At 43.7% G+C, this 23,637-nt stretch overlaps 2 protein-coding genes across 6 annotated transcripts in view; one reads left to right on the top strand and one right to left on the bottom strand.

Moving 5' to 3' along the window:
• CD28 (CD28 molecule) overlaps positions 1-22,631 on the bottom strand; it is a 159,067-nt gene extending 136,436 nt beyond the window's left edge. Inside the window, exon 1 of the mRNA XM_070580863.1 lies at positions 22,346-22,631. The gene's annotated coding sequence lies outside the window, so the exon portion shown is untranslated. The remainder of the gene's footprint in view (positions 1-22,345) is intronic.
• Positions 21,171-23,637, top strand: part of RAPH1 (Ras association (RalGDS/AF-6) and pleckstrin homology domains 1) — a 116,121-nt gene continuing 113,654 nt past the window's right edge. For 2 of the 5 annotated variants that reach the window (XM_070580795.1, XM_070580804.1), the window contains exon 1: positions 21,171-21,513. The gene's annotated coding sequence lies outside the window, so the exon portion shown is untranslated. Of the gene's footprint in view, positions 21,514-21,574; positions 21,583-23,637 lie in introns of those variants that run through there. The other 3 variants (XM_070580797.1, XM_070580800.1, XM_070580796.1) reach the window with 3 other exon arrangements.

Here is a 23,637-nt window from a genome sequence, read left to right as displayed (position 1 = left end):
AGCTGCTTAGGGGACATTTACACTTGCTTCCACAAGCACCACAAAGGCCATATATGAACCCATCATCTTCCCAGCCCATCCTGCTCCCCTGGGCAGCACCTTTTCCGGTGGCCAGTCAGTGGAGAAGGGGATGGAGCAAGAAGCTCATCATCTTCCCAGCAAGGGCTATGGGCAGAGAAGAATTTCCTCCAGCCTGGAACTCTCCAAGCAGATGTCCTCACTGCAGCAGAGCGATCTGTTTAAAGCAGCTCCCTGTTTATCCTGAGGGCAATAGGGATTCAGTAAACGGTTTTAAAGTCCAAACTTATTACCATGGCAACAGGAGTTTTCTTTAGCCATTCCCTATCTTTCCTTCGATACAATAGCTAACTAATAGCAAACCCTCGTTATTATGTTGTATGCCAGGAACCATTCTAAGCACTTGTATGTATTAAGTTTGTTACTCCTTGCAACAATCCTATAAAATAAGTCCTATTATTATTCCTCTTTTACAGATGAGGAAACCGAGGCAAAAAGAGATTAAGTATCTTGCCCAAGGTCACATAGCAGCAGAGTGAGAAGTCAATCCCAGGTGGCCTGGCTCTGATGTCACTCATGATCTTTACTATGTTATACTGCAAACAGAGCTACTGACGGCTCGTGGAAAACACTATGTTCTGCTTATTCTCTGGCTTTTCACGTGCATGTGCACGCACACACACAATTCTTCCCTATGTGTTTAGGTAATGTCTACACACCTTTCAGATCTTTGTACAGAAATCAAGTCTTCTGGAAACACTTTTCTGACTCCCCCTTTTGTACTTGCCAAGGTTGGTGCCTCTCCTAGGAGCTCCCACAGCATCCTTTGCACGGCCCTGTCACAGCACTTACCACTCTACCATGACAGCTGGTTAACTTGTCCACCTACCTACCAAACACAAAGGCTCTCAAGATAAGAACTATGTCTTAGTATTTGTCGGGTCACCATTGGTTTACACAGTGCCTGGCACATGGTAGGGGTAAAGGGGGGCTGGAAGAGTAGTTGTTGAATAAATAAAAGGCAAATGTTCAAATGGCATCAGGAGACAGGCTGACTTGGGGCTGCATTGTCCAGATACTGGCCTAGGACTCTTTAAATTGCCCCAGACCTGACCGAGAGTTGTTCCCAAACATGAATGTAGGATTGAGCCTGAGACTGAGGGCTTCAGGATCCCAGCTGTTGGGACCAAAAGAAAGCAGATTGCTGAGAGCCAAGAGGAGACTAAAGCATTAGCCTTGATCGGAGCCTGAACAGATCTTATAGAGTGGATTAGGAGATAAGAAAAAATGAAAGCAGATAAGTAGGAAGCACAGCAAAGGATTAAAGAGAGTATTATCCTGGGAGGTTAAAATAAAGAGGCAGTGTGGGAATTCGATCTGGGAGCTTGATCTAAATTTAGACTGGGGGTTTAAGTTTCCCCCCCACACACAACTGATTTGGCAAATGTAACCGAGTTGAACAGCGGTCCCGGTGCATTTAGAGTAAGCAGGTTTGTGTGACTTGGAGTGTGCTCCGATGACTGTCATGATTCCCTTCTTGTAGGTAGGGGCAAGCCTGGCATTTTCTGTGTTTATTTGCCACTCTAGAGAGTAGAGCTGGAGTCAACACACCTGAGGATAAAACTCCTCTTCTGGTGGAAGGTCCATTAGCAGCCCTTTGGTATGCTTTCTGGATGAAGATTGATCTTAGGTTATAATCACTCCATTCACCAACTCTTTTAATAGGATGTCTGGGTCTGGGCAGGAACGCTAATGGACTGTGGCAACTCAGGCTAAGAAAAGCATCTCGGTAAGAAAAATAGGTGCAGTTACCTCCACAAGCAGTAAAATGTCAGAACAGAAACAGGCCGTGTTTGTGGAGCTATTTTAATGAACATCTATATTAACAGTAGCAATCTTCCAATTATTTTAAATATCGTTCTTTACATTAAACTCTATTATTTCAGAATCATTAATTTCAAATAGGTGATAATCAGTCCCGGGGTTGGTATATAAAAGGAGTTTTGCCTCTCGATACAACTTTGTTTTTCCCCCAATAGAAATCTTGCATGTTTTTTGGCCAAATTGAGAAAATAAATAAAAAGCACTTAGAACAGTGCCTGGCACACAGTAACGGCCATTCAATGTTAAATGTGATGCCCTGCTGGTGCTGAAATGAAGACTTCAAGAAAATATTTTACCTGCTTAAGAACATAAACTGTTATTAAAGACTTTAAACATATGTGTCCAGTTGTTGTTCAGTGGGTATGGGGCTTCAGTCAAGCAAGATGGAAAAGTTCTGGAGATCTGTTGTGCAACAATGTGCATATAGTTGACCGTACTATAATGTACACTTAAAAATTAAGAGGGTAAATTCATGTTTTGCATTTTTCACCACAATTTTTAAAAAATCTATGTCCAAATAGTCTGTTAATTGCAAGTGAGTCTCATCTATTCGTTAACGTTAAGTCCAACAGAATCTCTCACTGGAAATTCGCAATAAGTGACAGTAATAAGGGTCCCTTTGCTGAGGTAACACTAGCAGCTGTAACAAATAAATTCCTATTGTCTTACAGCTACTACACATTTGGGGCCTTATTTCTTACTCCTGTAGTGTTTCTTGTTGGCAGGTAGCTTTCTCCAGGTTAATTCGTCTGTGGCTCCACCTCCATTCGGCCCGCATTGTCAAATGCCTCCAGCCAGATGGAGGAGGATAAAGAGGAAATGCAAGAGGAGATTGCAAGTAGAAAGGCATACCTGCTTCTTAAATGTCTTGGCCCAGAAGTGACAGGTCACTCCTGCTCACATTCCATTGACCAGAACTACCCTATGGCCACACCTACATGCAAAGGAGGCTGGGAAATCCCAAGCCTGGCTCAGCAGCCAAGTTCCAGCAACAGTTCTATGAGAGAGGGAGGACGGAGTTTGATGGACAGCTGGCTATCTCTGCCACAGCACCTGAAAACAGTTTTTAAAAACATATTTAATCTTAATTTCAGACTTCCCACAAAATCAAATTGTCATTCTCTTCAGTACTCTAAATACATTTTAATTGCAAAAATCCTACAGAATTATTTTAGAATTTTTCTTTTCTCATAATTTTTTTCTCATACTTTTCAAATTTGAAAAATCCTTAATTTCCATATATTGTTCTTTCAAAGGTGATTTAAAATGATTCAGGGATCACAAAATTCTTTTCTAGACTCCAATAAATAAGAAACACTCAATGTTGACAAAAATGGCCTCCACCACTTTTTTCTAGCTATAAAAACTTATTTTACGCCATGCCCACAGCATATGTTGAATGTGCAGTAGGAAAAATAATGTCAGCCGAATTCCAACTTAATTCATACGGAACACTCACTTATTCAAACTTCTGCTTTTAGCTTCTACATCAAATTCGTAATGCAGATTCATACTGCAAAATTTTCTGACAAAATAAATACTTTAAACAATATGAAAAAAGGTCATTTACTCAGGGGTTAAAATGGAAAATAAAAGCTCCTATGTTGGATATCCTGACTTTGGGGATTCCTTATATCAAAGCTCCAGGCCCACCCAAAGAAAGCTCTGGTCCACTGGGTTACATAGAGCCTCACCCAGAAAAAGGATATCCAAACTTTCTGAGGAGAGTTCTTTAGAAGTCAAAGTCGATGCAGAAAGGGCATCACACATGGGAGAAGGGATCATACGACTTCAACTTCTTCCTATCTGAAAAAGAGATGGAGCCAAAAATGTGGGTGAATCATCTGAATTTGCACATCTCGTGTGTCTCTGTCATAAGTAACCAGTGGTCTTATGTACATTTGTATTGTCATCACTATTATTTTAATAGAAATAGTGACTAATAATGATTGAATAATAGCTCACTATGGAAACCTGGACCTCTTCTGTTTAGAAGGAAATGCTTTATAGTGAAGTCAGAAACACTTAAATCACACACATCCTTCTCCATAATGAGAAGTGCATTGTGCAACTCAAAAGTCATATTCTTCAGTGGGATAAAGGGCATTTGCCTTTAGAGTTCCCGTCGCCCGCCTCGAGTCTTCCTGTTCCGTGCAGGCCTCCCTCCAACTCATCACCCACTTCAAGGACCCAGTAGCTTCCCCCCAATCAGTCTCTGAGGCTTATTGATTAAGGTGGCCTGTTACTCTGGTATGAATGAGTTTCAGTCAATGTATCTCTTCAGTTAGGCATTTGTCTTTTATCTCTAATTGTCTGTGAGAAGAGTTGGAACTTCAGGCATAATCAAGCAGGTAAAGAGGCCTTTGGGGGGTCAAGGAGACTCTGGAATCACCTGTGCCCACTAGGAATGAAGAATTAATTATTTTCCTGTATGTTAAGTGTGGCCAAGTCCTCGTTGGCCTAAATCTTTGTTCCTGGCCTTGAAGAAACAATGGTTTTCCACAGAGAAGGATTCTGCTGATATGAGGAGGACAGGCCTCCTTGACCAACTCACTCATTCTCCCTGAGAAAGGGGGTCCCTTCTGTGAGGCTCTAAATCGGCCCAGAAGCAAAGGCCTCCCTGTTTATTTATGTTCCTGATCTGACTTCAGGGAGAGGTCAATCATTTAGTCAGTTGGCTGGACATTGGCTGAAAGGCTCCTGGGGAAATGGTCTGAGGAGCTAAGTCTGAAACAGAAGAGTGAGATCTTTTGAAAATGGCTCTGCGTCGGTGTTGAGTCAACCAACAGGTCATGCTGTCGAGGAATGAGGCTCCAGTCAGACCTTCCACTTTGTTAGAGACGATTCACACCCCAGGCTCTGTCCACTGGATCAAGCTCTTTCTGGATGAAGCTCTATGTAACCCAGTAGAGGAGAGCCTTCTTCGGGTGGGGCTGGAACTTTGATATAAGGAATAGCCAAAGGCAGGGGAGTGGACATCTGCCCCAACCTACAGCTACACTCTGAAACCACCACCGTGGCCAACCCATACCCGGCCTGACCTCGGGTACCTTTACGCCACCTGCTGCCTCCCCCCATGCCTGGCCTCACCTTAGATAATACTGCTCTGTTCCTGCCTGCAAAACTGTTCCCAGGATAATTTCTTAGCCACTTTCTTGCCAGTCAGAGAATGGGGAGATGGCAGCAATGTCGACTTTCTTCCCCCTTGAGTAGCTTTCTGCTCTCAAAGCTCAAATGGGGAAGGATGCTCGACTCTGGCTCCCAGAGTTCTAGTCCCAGAAGAAGAAAGGATCGGAGGAGCAGGAATCTCATTTTCACCACTAATGTCCAGAATGGAGCCCAGTCTGTCCTCAGGGCCCCTCTGCCTTCCAGATCTTCTCCCTACACCCTCCAACACAGCTATGTCCTCACCTCTCGACCCTAAATTTACCCCTTCCTTTCTTTTTTCCCAACACTCCCAGATATAGATTGTGGATTCCCAGAATGTTTTCTTTAATTCCAGTTAGAATTTAACTATATATTCAGATGACAAGGCTTATTTTCCTACATCTTATACCTTCTGTAATATTTATACTTTTTAATAATAAAGGTTTTAACCAGCTTTAAATGTGACTCATTTTATTTGCTAATATAATACTACATTTATATTATTGTTACATTTTCTTAGACTGAAGAAAAGCTTTCATAGGTGTTAGTCCTCTAAGGTCTCTTGACTCTCATTTTTGTAATTTAGATCAATCACTTTAATAGACATTTTAATCAACTTATCAATGGGGGAATAAACTTTGTGATTTCCCAAGAAGAACTCCAGAAAAATAGTGTTTACTTTTTTAGTTTATATGATGAGAGACACGATTTTGGAGCTTTTAAACTATGGGATGAAATTCTAAGAGGAATTTGACAAAGGCTAGACTCTGATACGTCTCTGTCATCCTTGCTCCGCAACACTCTCCATGCCCTAAGCTGGACCCCTTGTCCCTCTCCCAGGTTCTGAGTTCAATCCTGTTTCTGGCCATGGGGCATTTAAGAGTCCTGAAGATCAGCCTTCTGCTGGTTACCTCTGAACACATTCCTTGGTTCTAATCACTGAGTTTTGACCTACTTCCCCGTAAGCTACCTCCCATCTCTTACGCCCACTTCAATAGCTAAATCTCCACATCCACCCCTTATTTTCCATGGAGTTTCTACCTTGATTTTTATTTCAGTTCAAAATGAGTTTGACTGTAAGCAAAAGAAATCCCAACCGTCGCTTACCCAAAGTGTTCTCTTTTTAAAAATTTTTAATTATAAGAAGTCTGGAGGAGGGCATCTAGGGCTGGAACAGTGGCTGGATGGTACCAAAGATGCAGCCTGTTTCTCTCCTCCTGCTCCAGCATCCTTAGCATGTTGCCTTTGATCACTGTATACTCATGAAGCAGGCAATATGCTTGTACTCAAGGTGAGAAAACAAAAAGAAGGAAAGGTTCTTGCCAGTAAGGCTTATCCCTAATTATCATGAAAGCAAAATATTTCCCAAAAGCCTGCCTCTTATTCCCAACAGACATCCCTTAATATGTCTTCATTAGAATTGGATCCCATGGCCACCCCTGACTGCCAGGGGGGAGGCTGGGGATGCCTTTGTGTGGCAAGAAATGATATCTTTCACAGCTCCCACTCATTATTCTAGGCCTGGGATCCATCCTGCTCTTGTCCTCCTGGGAACTGCCTCAAACTCCAGACCTATACCTAGGGCAGTGCCTCCCTACTGTTGACCACCCGCTGGAGGGTCTACTCATTGCTTTGACGCAACTGCATGGCCGTTCCTCTTAGGAGACTGTCTGACTGAACAGCTTCCCATCACTTCAGCCGTCCTCATCCTCAAAGCACCTGCTCTATGCCAGGTGCTCGGTCTGAAACTCTGAGCCCCCACCCACATCCCTCAAGCCGAGCTAGTCAGTAGGGCTGAGCTCCCATTCTGACCCTCAGGGACAATTCGAGATTCAGTCCCAGACTGCCTCTGCTCTTCTGTTTCTAGGAGTATGCCGGACACACAGTATGTCCTCAATTAAAGTTTTTCTGAGTGAATGAGTGTCTGGGTCGACCCAGGTAGACATGGATTAGAGTGAAGGAAGGTCAGGCAAAGCCAAAAATCCAGGAGTCATTTGGGATAATTCTTTGTTCTATCTGACACTCTAGAAGCACACATTTCTATGTGATAAAAATTTACACGTAGATGATTTGTTCTGCGGTTGCTGGGCTGCTTAGAGAGTGCTAGAGGAGAAAGATCCTTCTCTCCCTTCTTAGAGCCTTAAGGACAGAATCGGGCACACACCCTCGCATGACACTGAGAGCTAATAACTTATTTTGTTGGCCTTCCACGCATACAGTTTTAACGTCCCTCATTCTCCAAACCATGGTAAATAGGCATGGATAATGGGTGGCAGATGTACACATCTCCTCTAGAATAAGTTCAAGGAAAGATGCTCTAACTAAGGAGCAGTTGAAACAAACACTGATATTTCATTAAGGATCATGGTCCCTTTGGATAATACTTAAAAAAGGAAAGAAAGTTTTTTGTTACACAAACAAAAGCATAAAATATAAATAGGAAGGATGGCAAAAGTATTTAAGAAAAAAAATCTTTCACTTAGAGTTTTGACAAATATTCTACACGGCCGGCCCTTCAAATAGAAAAATACATGAGAGGCTCTTGTGGTTTCCCATTATTTGTTGTGGTAACAGCAAAGCAGCTTTGTAGTGTGTATATATTTATATATATAACTCATCCTACATTACCATGATATTCTAATTATAGCTGGTGCTTAGCACTGCTATCACATGCATAAACGTATCCAAAACTGGAGTAGAGGAACAGAGAATACAAAACCTCCAGATAAAGTGGAAACTCCCGTGTTTCCCTTTGTCAACTTGTGGGCTTCTAGGAAAAAGAGAAACAGTAATCACACAGCAAAAGTTATTACAGAGTTACAAATGTATCACTGAAGAAACTCCTGGTAGTCACTTGCCTGGCTCTTTACCAAATTATTTTAGGGAAAAAAAAATCAAGGAATGAGTTAAACGTAAACATATGTGAGGGGATTTGCTACAAATCACCTCGTGGTCCTTCTGACAATATAATTGTAACTAGCAAATTACATTCCTAGCAACACCCTTTAGGGGAGAATCAGGTTCCCAAAGGATAAAGTCATTACTGACATTTTCTAACTTTATCAATTGATCCGTAGTATAGATGCTCACACTTTAACTTTTACCTACTGGAATTAATCTTGTACTAATAGAAGTGAACTGTGGAAATAATCCCATGCACCCATTTTCCTCATGTCCCTGAACTTTGACTTTTCTTTCTGAATGAGAATTTCTGACTGAATTTGTAGAGGAGGGTAGACATCAAGCAGCTTATTAGGGATCGACCCTTCTGCATTAAGGCTTCAGGCAAAAGATCCTCACTTGGCTCAGCAAGCCTGGGCAAGCTGCCTGGGGGCTGCGGGGCACAGAGATGAGGATTTTGAGACTTGTATTTGTGGCTTCCTCTTTCGCATCCTAAATTCAGGAAGGTTGAAGGCCCACACTTCTTTGCCTCGGGGAGTATTAACATGTCCCAAGGAGGAAAGCAGAAGTTGCCTGCAACATACTTCCCTTCTTGGTTTTATTTCCAAATGCCTAATGCCCTCCAGAAGCTTATGCTGCATTCCCCGGAGGGAAAAGAGAACTGGGTTTGCCTTTGAGGGAAAAAAGATGTGCCTTGAGGAGAATGAGAGAGGTCTGTGTGCCCTTATCTTTCTCCTGCCCTCTCTTCCCTCGTAGTAGCCTGAAGAAGAGACCGAACATTTCTAGCTCTCCAAAGACTCCTGTAGCCACGGGTTAAAGGGCAGCATCAGAGTCCTGGATCTGCAGGACTCTGAGAACTGAGAACGAAGGCAGCTGGCGCCCCGCTCATGGAACCCAGCATGGGCAGATGATGGAAAGGACCGCCCCAGAGCTATGAGGCTACGCAAGGCCTCTGTGCTTCCTTGGCAGAGGGTGGGGACAACAGGGGACGGGGGCCCCAGGAATGACTGAGGTTGAATTTCTGGCCTACCTTGTGAAAGGGAAGACTTCAAGTCAAAATTAAATTAATTCAAGAAAACAAAGAAATGTGACTTTTTGCAGCTTAGAGTTCAAGGATTGAGATTGATAGCCACAACAACTGAATATGGATGCTAAAAAGCACAGAGTGGAAGATGTCTCCTTCCCCTACTGAAAGAGGGCAGTGGTCCCTTTCACCAACAACTGACAATCTGTGGAAAAAATCCAGTTTTGTTTACTGCAGTGAGCCACATGTCAGAGCTGGCTGTGTTCATTTGAGAATGTGGTCTTGAAGTGCGTATGAAACACTTGGGGCACCAGTCTTACTTCACTGCTCAAACCTCCCCATCCAGGCACGCAGTCATCTCATTCCTCCCAGTCATTCCCTCCCTGGGCACGTTCCCTGTTACGCGCTCCCATACTACTCTTTTGCTTGCCTTTAGCAATCCTCCGTGTCCAGCATCTGCACTCGTCTGTAAAGTCCAGAAGAGAGGGGGCTTTGAAAGGAATTGTTCTTTCTACAGGACTGGTATCCCCGTTATCTGTTCAAGTTCTAAAATACAGTGGAATGACAAGGACAGCAAGTGAAAATATTAACTACTTTCTAACCATGATGGGCCAGCATCAAGGCTTTTTTCCCCCCAAATTAAGGCCAAAATGGACACTGAGTTATTGCTGAGGTAGAAAAGGAAAAGGGAAATTTGTCACAAGTCCTTTCAGTTACTTATGGAGGACAATAAGGTATTCTCCCTAATATTGGTTCATAATGAGTAAACAAAGACACAAAAAATGTCCATGGCTTCAAATTTAACTTGTTTTCAGTGAGACTCTGGTTATTACAGCAACAGGATTTTCCTGGGTGTTTAAAAGACTGGGGAGACAATTTATTACAGATAGATATTGGCCATACGTAATATTCTTAACAAAAGATAGCAATATAGCTGTTTTATGCTTACATTCTTTTCCCTAATTAAGGACTAATTCAAGTATTTGGAATCACTTTTTTTTTCTTTTTGGAAGACTTGCCCTGAGCTTACATCCATTGCCATTCTTCCTCTTTTATTCACTTGAGGAAGATAAGCCCTGAGCTAACATCTGTGCCAATCTTCCTCTACTTTGTATGTGGGACGCCACCAGAGCACTGCCGACGAGTGGAGTAGGTCTGCACCCAGGATCCAAACCTGTGAACCCAGGCAGCCAAAGAGGAGTGTGAAGAACTTTAACCACTCAGTCTCGGGGCCAGGCCCCTGAAATCACTTTTTAAAAATTAGACAATTTTATAGAGCAGTTTTAGGTTTACAGAAAATTTGAATGGAAAGTACAGAAATCTCATACATTCCCCTTTACGGTTCCTCTACCAAGTTTCCCCTATTATTAACATCTTACATTAGTGTGGTACATATGTTACAATTGATGAGGCAATATTGAGACATTATAGTTAACTGAAGTCCATAGCTTACATTAAGGTTCACTCCGTGTTATACATCCTGTGGGTTTTGACAAATGTGTAATGACCTGTATCCACCATTACAGGAGCCTACAGAATAGTTTCACTGCCCTAAAAATGCCCAGTGCTCCCCCCACTCATCCCTCCCTCCCCTGGAATCACTTTTTAGCCCGATGATGGCCATTTCAGCGGCATTCTCCCAGTCCTGATGGATATATCTGTATAGAATTGGGCTCTGTTTTGTGCTCAATTATTGGGAGCACAATATGTCACAAAATGTGACAATTGTCGGGACAAGGGTGTCATTGTCCAGGTAGGAAATATTGTCGAGTGTTTTTAAGATATGATTTAGACATAAAATTTACAATTCCTCTTGAGGCAAAAAAGGTAGAAATAATTTCAAAGGCAGAAGTATGGTTACATCTGAACATAGTTATGCTTTCCCTCGGAAGAAAGCAGATGAATAGATTGGGCAAACGTTTTTAACTTATCCCTATGCGTATTTGGAACAAGACATTCTTCTTTCATGGAGAAAACAATGAAAGTATCTGCACACACAGCTGTAATATTTAAACGTCATTAAAAAAAATTTTCCTTCTCTGTACAAGATTAAATTTTATAAAATAGATCCTTACAATTAGTAAGAATTTTTTGTGGTCACTTTATTCAACTTGCCTTTAGGCAAAATCACCCTTAAGCCATTTTCAAAAGATTTTTTTTGTCCAGAACTACCATAGAAATTCATTATACAAAGATCAGAATTCATTTCATTGTTTGACACTCTTATGGTGAAAAACCTATCTAGGCACACCTAAATTTCATTATGTGATTATATGCTTATGCTCCACCTCAACTTTAATTCCTAGGAACATAGAATCCTATCTTCTGTATAGCAAATTTTCACAAATGTTAAGATTTTTGTTAGGTTCACTTCCATTTTTTTTTTTTTCTTCTCATGGCTAAATGATTCTGGCTTCCTCATCTTTTCCCATGAGGTCTTACTTCCCATTCTTAAATTATCTTTGTGGAAACAATGAGAAAACATGCAACATAAGGAGGACCACTTAGTATCATGAAACCGTCTTCCAATGCACCAGGCCATTTCTAACATAAATATTCACAACGGTCACTGTGTTCTCTTCCAAGGAGGACTACACCTTAACACTTCTGAGCTTTTGCTGAACATGAACAGCTAGCTCTATGAGCACAATTAGTAAAATATGGTACGGTTCTTGTCCTTGTGGGGGTTATCACTTATTTGGAGTGACCCCAAACCATAAAAAGTTGACTTAGGTGTTGAATACAAAGAGCACACCTTGCATATTATAGACATTCAGAGAAGGGAGCCTTCCCTGGCTGCCTTGAGGGGTATTTCATAGGGAGTCCTAGAGGTGGCTGGGAAAGTTGGACAAGATTTGGAAGGGCAGGGGCGGGAGGTGAAGACAGTCCAGGCAAGCAGAACAAGAGCAAAGTTACAAAAGCAAATGCCAGAAAGTGAGAAAGGAAAGAGGAGAAGGGCAGTTTGAGTGACGCAGTGTTGAGAAGTTGGGGGAGAGGAGGAGAGGGTTGAGAACAACATCCACGCCAGTCAGAGGAGCTAATTTAGACAGTAGCAGGCAACGGGGAATCGCTGCAGGCTTAAAAACATTCCTAACTGTTTTAACCCGACCCTTGTTGCGAAGGATAGAAACAGCCATTTTGGGCAGAAAGAGGAATTTATTGGTTTATACACAAAACCTGGGGAAGGAGAGGACTATAACTAGCTGGTCCTCAGGCAACCCCCATCAAGGATGAGAACACTGCTAGGAATCTCCCTCTCTGTTTTCATCTCTGCTTTACTCTCAGGTTTTCTATGACACGAGAACCACAGTCACTGACATTTTCCAATTTGTCTTCTCCTGAGTGCCTCATCAGAGAAAACTGACTTTTTCTCCTGATTCCAATTAAAGAAAGAAAGAAATGTTGGGAATGCTGCCAGTTAGCCCAGTGTGGATCACATGCTCTCACCTGTAAGCAAGATGAAGAGATAGCATGATTGACAGCAGCCCTTAGAGCCACATGGCAGAGTTGGAGGCTGGGTTAGAGTAGCAGTTCCAAAAGAAACATACCGTCTCCAGAAGAAAGAAGAGGACAGGGTGGAGGAAATAGCAAACATCCTCTAGAGTGACATTTACTAGTTGTCATCATTCTCTGTGAATAAAAAAGTAATGCAAGACCATTTCAAAAACTGGGACTATTATTGATCAAACACAAAGAAGTAAAAACTAAAATCACCTGAAGTTCTTAATCCAGAGATAATCAACCTGTTAATATTTTGGCATATTTCCTTTTAGTTTTTCATGCATATTTGTGGTTATCTATGATGGGTGTGGTAGAATAATACCCCTCCCCCAAAAATATATACATGTCCTAATTCCTGGAACCTGTGAATATGTTACTTTACATGGCGAAAGGGATTTTGTAGATGTAATTAAGTTAAGAATTTTGAGAAGGAAAGATTATTCTGAATTATCTGGGTGGGCCCAATATAATCACAAAGGTGCTTATAAGAGGGAGGCAGAAGGGTCAGAATCAGACAGAGATTGAAAGCTGCTACACTGCCAGCTTTGAAGAAGGAGAACGAGGCCATGAGCCAAGGAATGCAGGCAGCCTCTAGAAGCTAGAAAAGACTAAGAAACAGATTCTCCCCAGGGCCTCCAGAAGGAATGCAGCTCTGTTGACACCTTGATTTTAGCCAGCTGAGACTGATTTTGGACTTCTGACCTCCAGAACTGTAAGATAATAACTTAGTGTTGTTTTAAGCAACTGAGTTTATGGTAATTTGTTACAGCAGCAATAGGAAACCAATACAATGGATATACATATGTGCATATATATATATATATAGTGTGTGGGTTTGAGTTTTGTTTTCAACAAAATCAGAATCATACTGTACGTGATGTTTTGTGGAGAGCGTTTTTTTCAAAATAAAAACATTGTAATTTGGGGGTTTTTTTAATTGCACTAATATTGGATTATAATATTATACAACTTTCAGATGTACATCATAATATATTTAGAATTCTGTGTAGATTACATCACGTTCATTACCCAAAGACTAACTATAATCCATCACCACACACATGTGGCTAATCACCGCTTTTGTCCTCCCCGCCCTTCCTCTCTGGTAACCACCAATCCGATCTCTGTTTCTCTGTGTTTGTTTGTTGTTGTTTTTATCTTCTACTTATGAGTGAGATCATATGGTATTTGACTTTCTCCCTCTGACTTATCTCACTTAGCATAATACCCTCAAGAACCATCCATGTTGTCACAAATGGCTGGATTTCATCATTTCTTATGGCTGAGTAATATTCCATTGTGTATATATAACACATCTTCTTTATCCATTCGTCCCTTGATGGACACCTAGGTTGCCTCCAAGTCTTGGCTATTGTGAATAAGGCTGTGATGAACATAGGGGTGGATGTATCTTTACGCATTTGTGTTTTCAAGTTCTTTGGATAAATACCCAGCAGTAGAATAGCTGGATCATACGGTAGATCTATTCTTAATTTTCTGAGGATACTCATACTGCTTTCCATAGTGGCTGCACCAGTTTGCACTCCCACCAGCAATGTGTTCCCTTCTTTCCACATCCTCTCCAACATTTGTTGTTTCCTGTCTTGTTAAGTATAGCCATTCTGACCAGAGTGAGGTGATATCTTACTGTAGTTTTGATTTGCATTTCCCTGATAGCTAAGGATGTTGAACATCTTTTCATGTGCCTGTTGGCCATCTGAATATCTTCTTTGGAGAAATCTCTGTTCAGATCTTTTGCTCACTTTTTAATTGGGTTGTTGTTTTTGTGGTTTGTTTTTAATAGAAAACTGATACAGTGACAGTGGTGCTGGTGGCACCAGAGATTGGTTAGGAGTTTCAAAGGAGGCAGAGAGAGGCTAGTGGGAGACAAGCCCACAGACTTTTGCAAAGCCCTAGTTTGAGATGATGAAGCTCTTGAGAGGGGTGGTAGCAGAGAGAAGAGTGAAGAAGGGACAATTAGGGACATTTGAAAAGCATGACTGATGGGACTTACTGACACGTTCTTTGGCATAGCCTTGCCTCAAAGCACATAACTAAACAAAAGTTCTAGTGATCAGCTATTCATCTGTTTACTTTGTTTGTTTTTCCATGACATATTTTTCAAATGACTTTTCCCAAGCTGTTCGAAGAATCATTCAAATATGACCATGAGGCAGCAAAGGGAGAGTCATTTCTTAACTCACTCATCAATCTCTTAGATGAATTATCAAAGAAAAAAGTGTTAAATGATAAATTTATAATAGGACGAGAATCTAAAATTGTTTTTGGTAAAATAACAGGACTTCCAATTGAAACTTCTAATTATTCCCCCCAAATACATTTTGCCTGTACATTGCGCATACACATTTTGACCATAAAGTCTGGAAACCTAGATATATTTTATTTTTTTAAAGATTGAACACCCTTGATTACCTCTTCTGGGGTATACTAAAGATGCACATTTTTTCACTGAAAATCTGAGTCAAATCATCTGAAGCTAAGAATCACAGATGGATGTGCAGGAGCTGATGGAAAGATTGCATTAATGTACCATGTTCATTGCAATTTCGCACAGTGGATTGAATTATACATTGATAATGAGGAACAACACATTAAACATACCATGCAATGCCATTAAACACATCGTGTATTGTAATATCAATAAACCATTTATTACATATATATAAAATATATGTGTGTATGTGTGTGTGTGTATCTCCAGTCTTTATGGCCACTAGGTATGTGTGTGTGTATTTACCTCTTGAGCCTTGGTTTCTCCCCTTGGATGCAGTCCCTTCAATTCAACAAGTGTTTATTGGGGAGCTGTTATGGACTGAATTGTGTGCCCCTCCTGCCCAAATTCATACATCAGAGCCCTAACCATCCCTCCACCTGGAATGCTTTTCCTTCTTCACAGTGGCAACTCCAGACCTAGCAACATCCATGCTAAAGGAGTACCTGATGGAAGTTTATGTTCCACCCTGTTCTTTCCCATTGCAGACATTTTTGAGATGGGCATAACCTTTTTAGTTGATTATTAGGCACTAAACACAAGTCATTCACTCTTTCAATTAGTATATGTAGCTAACACTACCAGTAGTAGTTGAGTTATTGAGTTGGAAACCTGGCTTAAAAATAGCATCCTGTAACACGTGTAAGGCGGGTACTGCTGAGTTCCGATTGGTAGAACTCACTTGTGGTCTGATTGTGGACGTCAGAACACTCGAAGGGTACAGGCTGTGATAACTGCTCTTGCATAATAGTTGGTGTTTGTTCTAAGTTAATATCTGTAAATGTCCAGTTCTACAGATTTTGCAGATAAAATGCCCCCAAAAGGGCTACTTGCAAAAAAATATAACTTAGAAAAACATATATTACAAAGGTTATGTGATACTTTATTTACTACACATTTATATTACATAGGGCATGTAAATCCCACTTGTGTGAAAGAAGCAGAAATACCCTTACAAGCAGAGACCAAGTATTCTGCAGTTGTTAGAGCTGGACTGGGAGGGGTGAGATGAGGCCCTGGCCTCACCTTGTTACTGCCCCAGCCTCTGTTTCTGCCCTTGGCATTCAGATACCAAGTGCCAGCTAAGTCTCACTTCTTCCATGAAGTCATCTCAACCTGCTGCATCCCCAGTCAATTTCTCTCTTCTCTTAACGCCTATCGTACTTACAGTCTGTATCAGAGCTGAGTACATATCTAGTTGCTTTCTGGTGATTTCATGTGTTCTTGTCTCATCAACAGTTTCTTGAATGCAGAGATCCCTTTTTAAATTAAAATTAACTATTTTTATTAAATAATAGATGCTTTGTGTATTTTCCTTAACATTAGAGATTTACCTTCATAAATATTGATTTAGTTCATTCATTTTAATTGCCAATTAAAGAATACAAGTTCATCATTAAAAGATAAAGAAATAAAAGTACTGTAAGCGTACCACTCTGCAATAAACATTTTGTGCTCTTGTTAAATTTCCTTCTAGATTTTTCCTATATACTTTTTTATGAGTTCATATTATACATAATGTTTGTAGTTTTTTGATTAGCATATTCTGAACATCTTTTCATATCAAAAACTATTCTTTTATAAATCATTGTTTTCTTAATCTCATTGCTGGATATTTAGGGGATTTCCAATTATTTGCCATCATCCCACAATGTCCTAGCTAATGTTTTATTTATTCTTACTCTTTGGAATAAATTCATAGAAGAGAAATTGCGCATCAAAGAGATGCATATTTTAATGTCTATCACTAAACTGCCCTCCAGAAATAGGTTGTAACAATTTGTTCCCACTGCAGAATATGAGCGTGCATTTCTTTCCAGCCTTGCCAACAATGGGTGGGGTCATTTTTTTTTTTTTTGAGGAAGATTAGCCCTGAGAAAACTGCTGCCAATCCTCCTTTTTTTTTTTTTTTGCTGAGGAAGACTGGCCCTGAGCTAACATCCGTGCCCATCTTCCTCTACTTTATATGTGGGATGCCTACTACAGCATGGCTTTTGCCAAGCAGTGCCATGTCCAAACCCTGGATCCGAACCAGAGAACCCCAGGCCACCAAAGTGGAATGTGTGCACTTAACTGCTGCGCCACCAGGTCCCAAGGGTGGGGTCATTTTTAAAAATCAGAGACTATTTCTTGTATTTCTCTACTACTGCTTAAAGTGATTTGACAGAGCTGGGGACATAGTAGATATTAAAGAAACAGTTTTGATAAATTGATTAATAAGTAGTGTTCTTTCCACTACTTATGACTACTGATTTATTTAAGCAAAGAATTATTCATTCACTGACATATTTATACTACATGTAATGGTTTTTGGTCTGCCTACTAGAAATGAATACAGCATTTAGAAATGAAAAAATGCTTTATGAATTACTGAATCATAAATTAAGACAATGATAACTAGTTTCAAAGGTAATGTGTAGAGAAGCTACTCTTAAAATGAAAGCTGTCCCAGAGTTCTAAGAAGTCTCTTGGGAACAAACAATTTGTCTCGTTCTTCTAAGAATAGGAAGTCCTAAAACTTCTCCTCTGGGGAATAGGACTGTGAATTTAGGATATGAAAACCTTCCCATCCATTAGCTATTAGAGTCTCCAGAATCAGTGGAATGGTGCCAGAGAGGAAGTCAAAACCTGGTGTGGATTTTCACAGTCTCAAGAACGTTTTAAAACCTATCCTTTCTTCAATATGAAGGGGGGAAAATCAACACTAAAATTTCTGGGGAAGAGTTTTATGTTTCTATTCATTCCTGAAAGTTTGTTTTTCTGAAAGTTCCTGAAAGTTGTGGCAACTGGATGGATGCCCTATTTAGTTAGGTGATTTAATTTTACAAGGTTCCTGCTCAGTTATCAGAAGGATCATCCTAGGATAATAACTGGTCCCACTTTTCCAAGGTACAAATCTTTTCACCGTATAAAAAATAGTAATCATTAAAAATTAGCATAGCCTTAAAAATTACTGATTTGAAACCTCACTTAAAAGGATATATCTCATAACTATTTTATAATATTTTTCTCCCCATGATTGGCTGAAGGTGCCAGGATGAGTTTGAGCTCACAAAGCATCATGTAGTGGAAAGAGCATGTGAGTGCAGTCAGAAGATACAGATTCGAGTCCAGTATCTTCCAGTGAGAGGTGTTTAACCTCAGGCAAGTCACTTCATCTCCCGGGGCTGTAGTTTCTCTACTATAAACCAAAAATCCGGCTTTGGTCAGCATTTCCCAAAGTGCGTTCTGTGGAACACACCTCTTGTGAGACGTTCCATTGGAAAAAGCATTTCACCGTCGAATACATTTGGGAAATGCTGTACATAATATCTACTTCTTAGAAATTCACAGCTCATATTAACATATTAAAACTGCTGAAAACCCTTCTAGTTTAGAAACCCATTGAACACTGTTTAACCTAGCATTTCTCACTTAATTTGATTAAAAGTTTTGTTTTTGGAATCACACTGACTAAAATCCTACGGAACTAGAGTTCCAAAGAACACCCTTTGGGGATGATGGACTAAGATCCTTTGAGATGCCTAGATTTACGGTATTACTCTTTCTCATGCAGGTATTCAGCCAGTCCTCTAAAACCAGCTTCTCCTTCTGGGGTCTCTGTCTCAGAGAAGGTCACCATGGCCCAGTCCATGTCCCACATCTGAATCCTGAGGGTCATCCTAGCCATCTCTCTCTCACCACCTCCCTCATAGCCAAGCATACACCGAATCCTGCAGATTCCACCTCCTTAACATTTCTCCCATCCAATGCCTGCCTCTGCTTTCATGAAGACCTGCAGCATGTCTCACCAGGGTTGTTGCAACCATCTCCTAATTTACTCCTGCCCCAGGCCAGTCTCCCTGGTCTCCAGAACACAAACTCAGTTGTCCTGGGGCTTTACATACTCCCAAGATTTGATTATTCATTACATTCCCCAGAGTAATAGGTTTAAACTCCTGAGTTTAGCACAGGAGGCACTTCTACTTTCACCCCACCTCCTTGACCCTTCTCTGCGCTTGTCCTGACAAAATGGAACAGCTTGCAGGGTCTCCAAGGCATCGTGCTGTTTGGTGCCTGCACACCTGCCTTTGTCTAGAACCCGCCCCTCCTCCAGGGTTAGCTCCTCCCTGTCGCTGAACGTGCAGTGCAAGAATCCCTCCAGTGGAAGGCTTTCCTGACCTGGGAATGGACTCCGTGTTCTAAGAGTGACTTCTTCGCCTCCGTTATCCACTAGACCATGTACATTTTTTTTTTCTTTTCTTTCTCTTTCTTTTGTGAGGAAGACTGTTGCTGAGCTGACATCTGTGCCCGTCTTCCTCTGCTTTATGTGGGATGCTGCCACAGCATGGCCTGATGAGCGGTGTGTAGGTCTGCACCTGGGATCCGAACCCACGAGCCTTGGGCGGCCCAAAGCAGCAGAGCTCATGAACTTAACTGCAACACCACTGGGCCAGCCCCCAATGGTCTATTTTTTTAAAGGCGCTTTCGATGAAATGAGTGTCTTCCTTGTACAGGACCACACAGCCTAGTAAGACCATTTGGTGACAATAAGGAGTTATGGCACTCAGGTGTGTCTAATCTCAACAAACCTAGTCACGGAGAAATGGGGCAAGAGGCTATAGGGAGATTTGTATGAATTATCACTTATCAAAATGCTTAAAGCACTTATTGATTTTAAAACATTTATTGTGCAAGGTACTATGCTAGATATAATGGAAGATATAAGAATGGATAAACTAGGGCTGGCCCTGTGGCTGAGTGGTTAAGTTTGCACACTCTGCTTAGGTGGCTGGGGTTTGCAGGTTCAGATTCAGGGCATGGACCTAGCACCGCTCCTCAAGCCATGCTGTGGCAGCCTCCCACATAAAACAAAGGAAGATTGGCACAGATGTTAGTTCAGCGACAATCTTCCTCCAGCAAAAAGAGGAGGACTGGCAAGAGATGTTAGCTCAGGGCCAACTGTCCTCACACACACACAGAAAGAATGAATAATGTGTTGTAGTGCATTTGGTAGAGAAGATCATAACTTAACTAAAATAATTACAATTAGAGGTAATGAATGACGAATTCCACAAGAAAGGAAAGGAAGTCAACAGGAACTGGTCAGCAGCACCATCTTCACTTATAAGAGAGAACATTCATTGTGATACAGCAGAGCATTAAAGCACCTACTAAACTTACACAAAAGTGCAGTTGTTTCTCAAGTACAGATGTCTCAGGAGTGAAATGCAGCTGGTAATTGCACTGTATGGGTCTAAACACCAGTTTGCAACAGACTGTGTACCAGTTTGGAACAGATTGTGCAAAAAAGACTGAAACCACTTCAAAGTCCTCAAGAATATCTGAAAAAAGGAACGTAATTAACCAAACCAGGATTTGGCCCCAGGACAGACAAACGAACACTCTGGTTCTTAGAAAGGGAGCCAGGATCTCCAAAATGTACAGTCAATTCTTTATCTGCGAAAATTCAAGATCCAGAGACTCTTACTTAGCAAGCAGATGGGAAGACACGAAAATGGAGTGTTCATGGCCACGAATTCCGGGTCACACTCCCATGTGTCAGTGGTTCTAACGCTGTCAACAATCTTGCTTTGCATGTAGCCAGACAAAAATGATTTGATTCAATGTTTTCCCTTCCTTTGATCAATTTACGAAAAGGTCAAAGTAAAGTCATACGTTAAAATCTAAAAGTGTGTCACGATTGTAAAATCTGAGCAATTTACAACTTGGTGATAAGGCAAAACACCTTACTCCTAAACAATTTCGGTAAGGGGGTGACGAAATTAACGCAAGATAAGCAAATTTCCGAATTAAGAATTAGAATTGAAATGTCCAATTTCTAAAGCTTCTCTATACAGTGCATGAAAGAGCAGAGGGTGGTTGGCCAAAATGGGAATTCCTAGAGGAAGGCCGCACAGATTGCCACCACACTGGTCCCCGGGGCCGGGTCGTCGCAGCATCCCGCGCGCTGCCCGCCCTCCGCCGCCCCGCCGCCCGGCCGGGCCCGCTGCAGGCCGGGGGAGCGGCGGCGGGGGAGCGGCGGCGGGCGCGCGGGGATTTTCCTCCGCGCTCATTCATTCCCTGATTCACTGGTTCCGGGAGGCGCTCCCCGGCGCGGGGGAGGAGGGCCGCGGGGCGGCGGGCTGGGTGCGGCTGGGACCGGGGAGCGGGCGGACGGGGGGCGGCGGCCGCGCCGGAAGTGAGCGGGCGGCGGGCGGGGGAGCGAGCGGCCGGCGCGAGTCGGGCGGCCGGGTGGCCGCGGCCCTCAGCCCCGCCTTCTGCGTCTCGGCCGGACGCGGCCGCGCTCGGAGCCGCCGCCGCTGGGCGCTGCGGGCGCCCCGCCCGCTGGCCGTTCGGGCCGTCAGTCAGTGAGTGAGTCAGTCAGTCAGTCAGCGAGGCGGGCGGGCAGTCACGGAGCGCGCGGCGCGGGCTGCGGGCGCTCGGCGTCTCCCGGGGCGGAGCGCCGCGCCCGGGGCGGAGGCGGCGGCTGCCCAGCGCGGGCCGTGCGCCGGCCGCGGCCGCCGGAGGACGAGGCGCCGCCGCGGTGAGTGCTCAGCTTCCCCGCGGGGCCGCCGGAGGGGGCGGCGGGCGCGGGCGGTGAGGCGCCGCCGCGCTCCCGCCTCCATTTTCCCGGCGGCGGCCCCGCCATCCCGCGCGGGCGGCGGCGGGCGGCCGGGCGGGGCGGGGGCCGGCGGGAGACAATGCGGCGGGGCGGCGGGCAGGGCGCGGCTGCGCCCCGGGCGGCGCGGGAGCGGGACGGGCGGCGGACGAGCGCGTGCAGGGCTCCGGGAGGCGGCGGCGCTGTGGGGCTCGGGCGCGGCGGCTGCGGCGGCCTCGGAGCCCCGCGCTTGTCCGTGTCGGCGCGTTCCCGCCGGAAACCCGAGCGGCCGTTCCCGGGGCGGGCGCGGCGGGAGCCGGTTTCGGGGCGGTCGGGAGATGCGGGCTTCCCGTCCCGACGGGGTCTGGGGGCGCCCGCGTGGTGGGAGCTGGAGCGCGCCCGCCCTCAGTGCTCCCGAGCGCGCCGACGTGGCTCGGTGTGGAACGGGAGCCTTCTGGAAGGTGCACGCGTGACGGCGGCCGCCTGTCTCCTGTTCTGCGGGGAGAGCCGGGGCGGAGAGGTCGGGGTCTCCTCGCCGGGCCACCGGGTGGCGAGGTCGCTGCTATCGGCAGCCTGCCTCTGAAGAGGCCGGAGGGGCGGAGGGGGGCGGCGGCGGGAAGGGCGCCTTCCGCAGGTGTTCCCGGGCTACCTGCCGGCGGCGCGGCGCGGGGAGCCCCGGTCCGGAGCCCTGGGGGCGGCTCGCTGGGTGACGTGGGACCAGCTGTTGAACTCAGCACTGGGCTCTGTCGGTAAGGTGGGGGGACCACCTCCTGCTTACCTCGCGGATGGCTGTCACACAGATTGCGGGAGATGATGGCTGCAGGCCCCCTGCGGGGCGCTGGGGTGTTGGACCAGCGTTCATTCCTCGGCTCCCGCGCCTGCTGCTCCGGGGATTTTCCTTGGCTGGGGGGGCGGGGGGGCGCGGGGGTAGAAGAAGTGGAGGTAGGTGATCGTAATGTAATGCATTACATAAGAAAATGTTGGAGTAGAGGTGGAAATAGGGGAGCCGGGAGGGGAGAGGTGAATTCTAGATTGGGAGCGCTGGGGGGAAATTCATGGAAGCTGCGGCATGTGAGGATGGGTGGGATGTCAGCGGGTGGAGATGGGGACGGGGAGGGGGAGGACATTCCAAGTCGAGGTGGTGCTCTCCTCTGAGAGCTGAGTTGAGGAGGAAGACCAGTGGGGGAAGGGCAAAGTAGAGACGCTCCAGAGCTTTTTAGCTCTTGAGCCTGACCTTCAAAGATTGTCTCTCTTATTTTGCTTTTTGTGTCCATGAGTTTCCCAGAAACCAGATCTAGTCTATTCAAGTTAGTACGAAAATGTCTACAAAGCTTAACACATGAGTTTTAGATTAGACATTTTGTGTTATTTGGACTGCTGCTCTCTTCTGTTTGAATTTAATAAGGAACTATTTGTAGATTTTCCTTCTGATGAATATTAGCTCTGTTTGGTAGAAAAAGCAGCTGATTCTTCAGCTTCAGAGGTCTCCCTAAGATTATATAGTAAGTAACTGGCTGAAAGGAGTGAGGTAGTGTGCACATACTGGGTGTGTCTCAAACTCTTGATCAATAGTATTTGTTTTCACAAGTATTTTAGCACTTTATTTTCAGAAGAGGTGTTTTTAACCATTGTGTGAAGATAATAAAAATGGCGCTTTTTTTTGCCATTTAAAATGCTATCTTTTGGTTCCGACTCCATGCATAGTTATTTATTAGATTAGCGTGGTGGATGACTGTCACACTATTCATAGATTTTGGACATACGTTATAGAATCTCATGGCTTTGCCTTGGTTTTGAAGTAGTTGAATGTCAACATTAGTGTTGTTAAACCAAACTCTTATTTAAGGACGATTAATATTAGCCAAACAAGAGATGTGACCTCAGGCAAATCACTTATCTTGGCCTCTCAATTCCTTTACCTGTAAAATGAGAAATTTGCATTAGATCACTGGTTTTCAGTCTGTTTTACCGAGCTCTAGAATTTTGAGGAGGACCTTCAGAGGTTCTGCAGATGTTTGACCTAAGTCTCATTAAAAATGTGTTTTAAACCTGTAATAATAAAAAGTGACT

This window comes from Equus przewalskii, chromosome 17 (genome assembly GCF_037783145.1).
Source record: "Equus przewalskii isolate Varuska chromosome 17, EquPr2, whole genome shotgun sequence".
In the NCBI taxonomy this organism is placed as follows: Eukaryota; Metazoa; Chordata; class Mammalia; order Perissodactyla; family Equidae; genus Equus; species Equus przewalskii.
The sequence above is the reverse complement of the archived record's forward strand: the minus strand, read 5'-3'. Positions and strand labels throughout refer to the sequence as shown.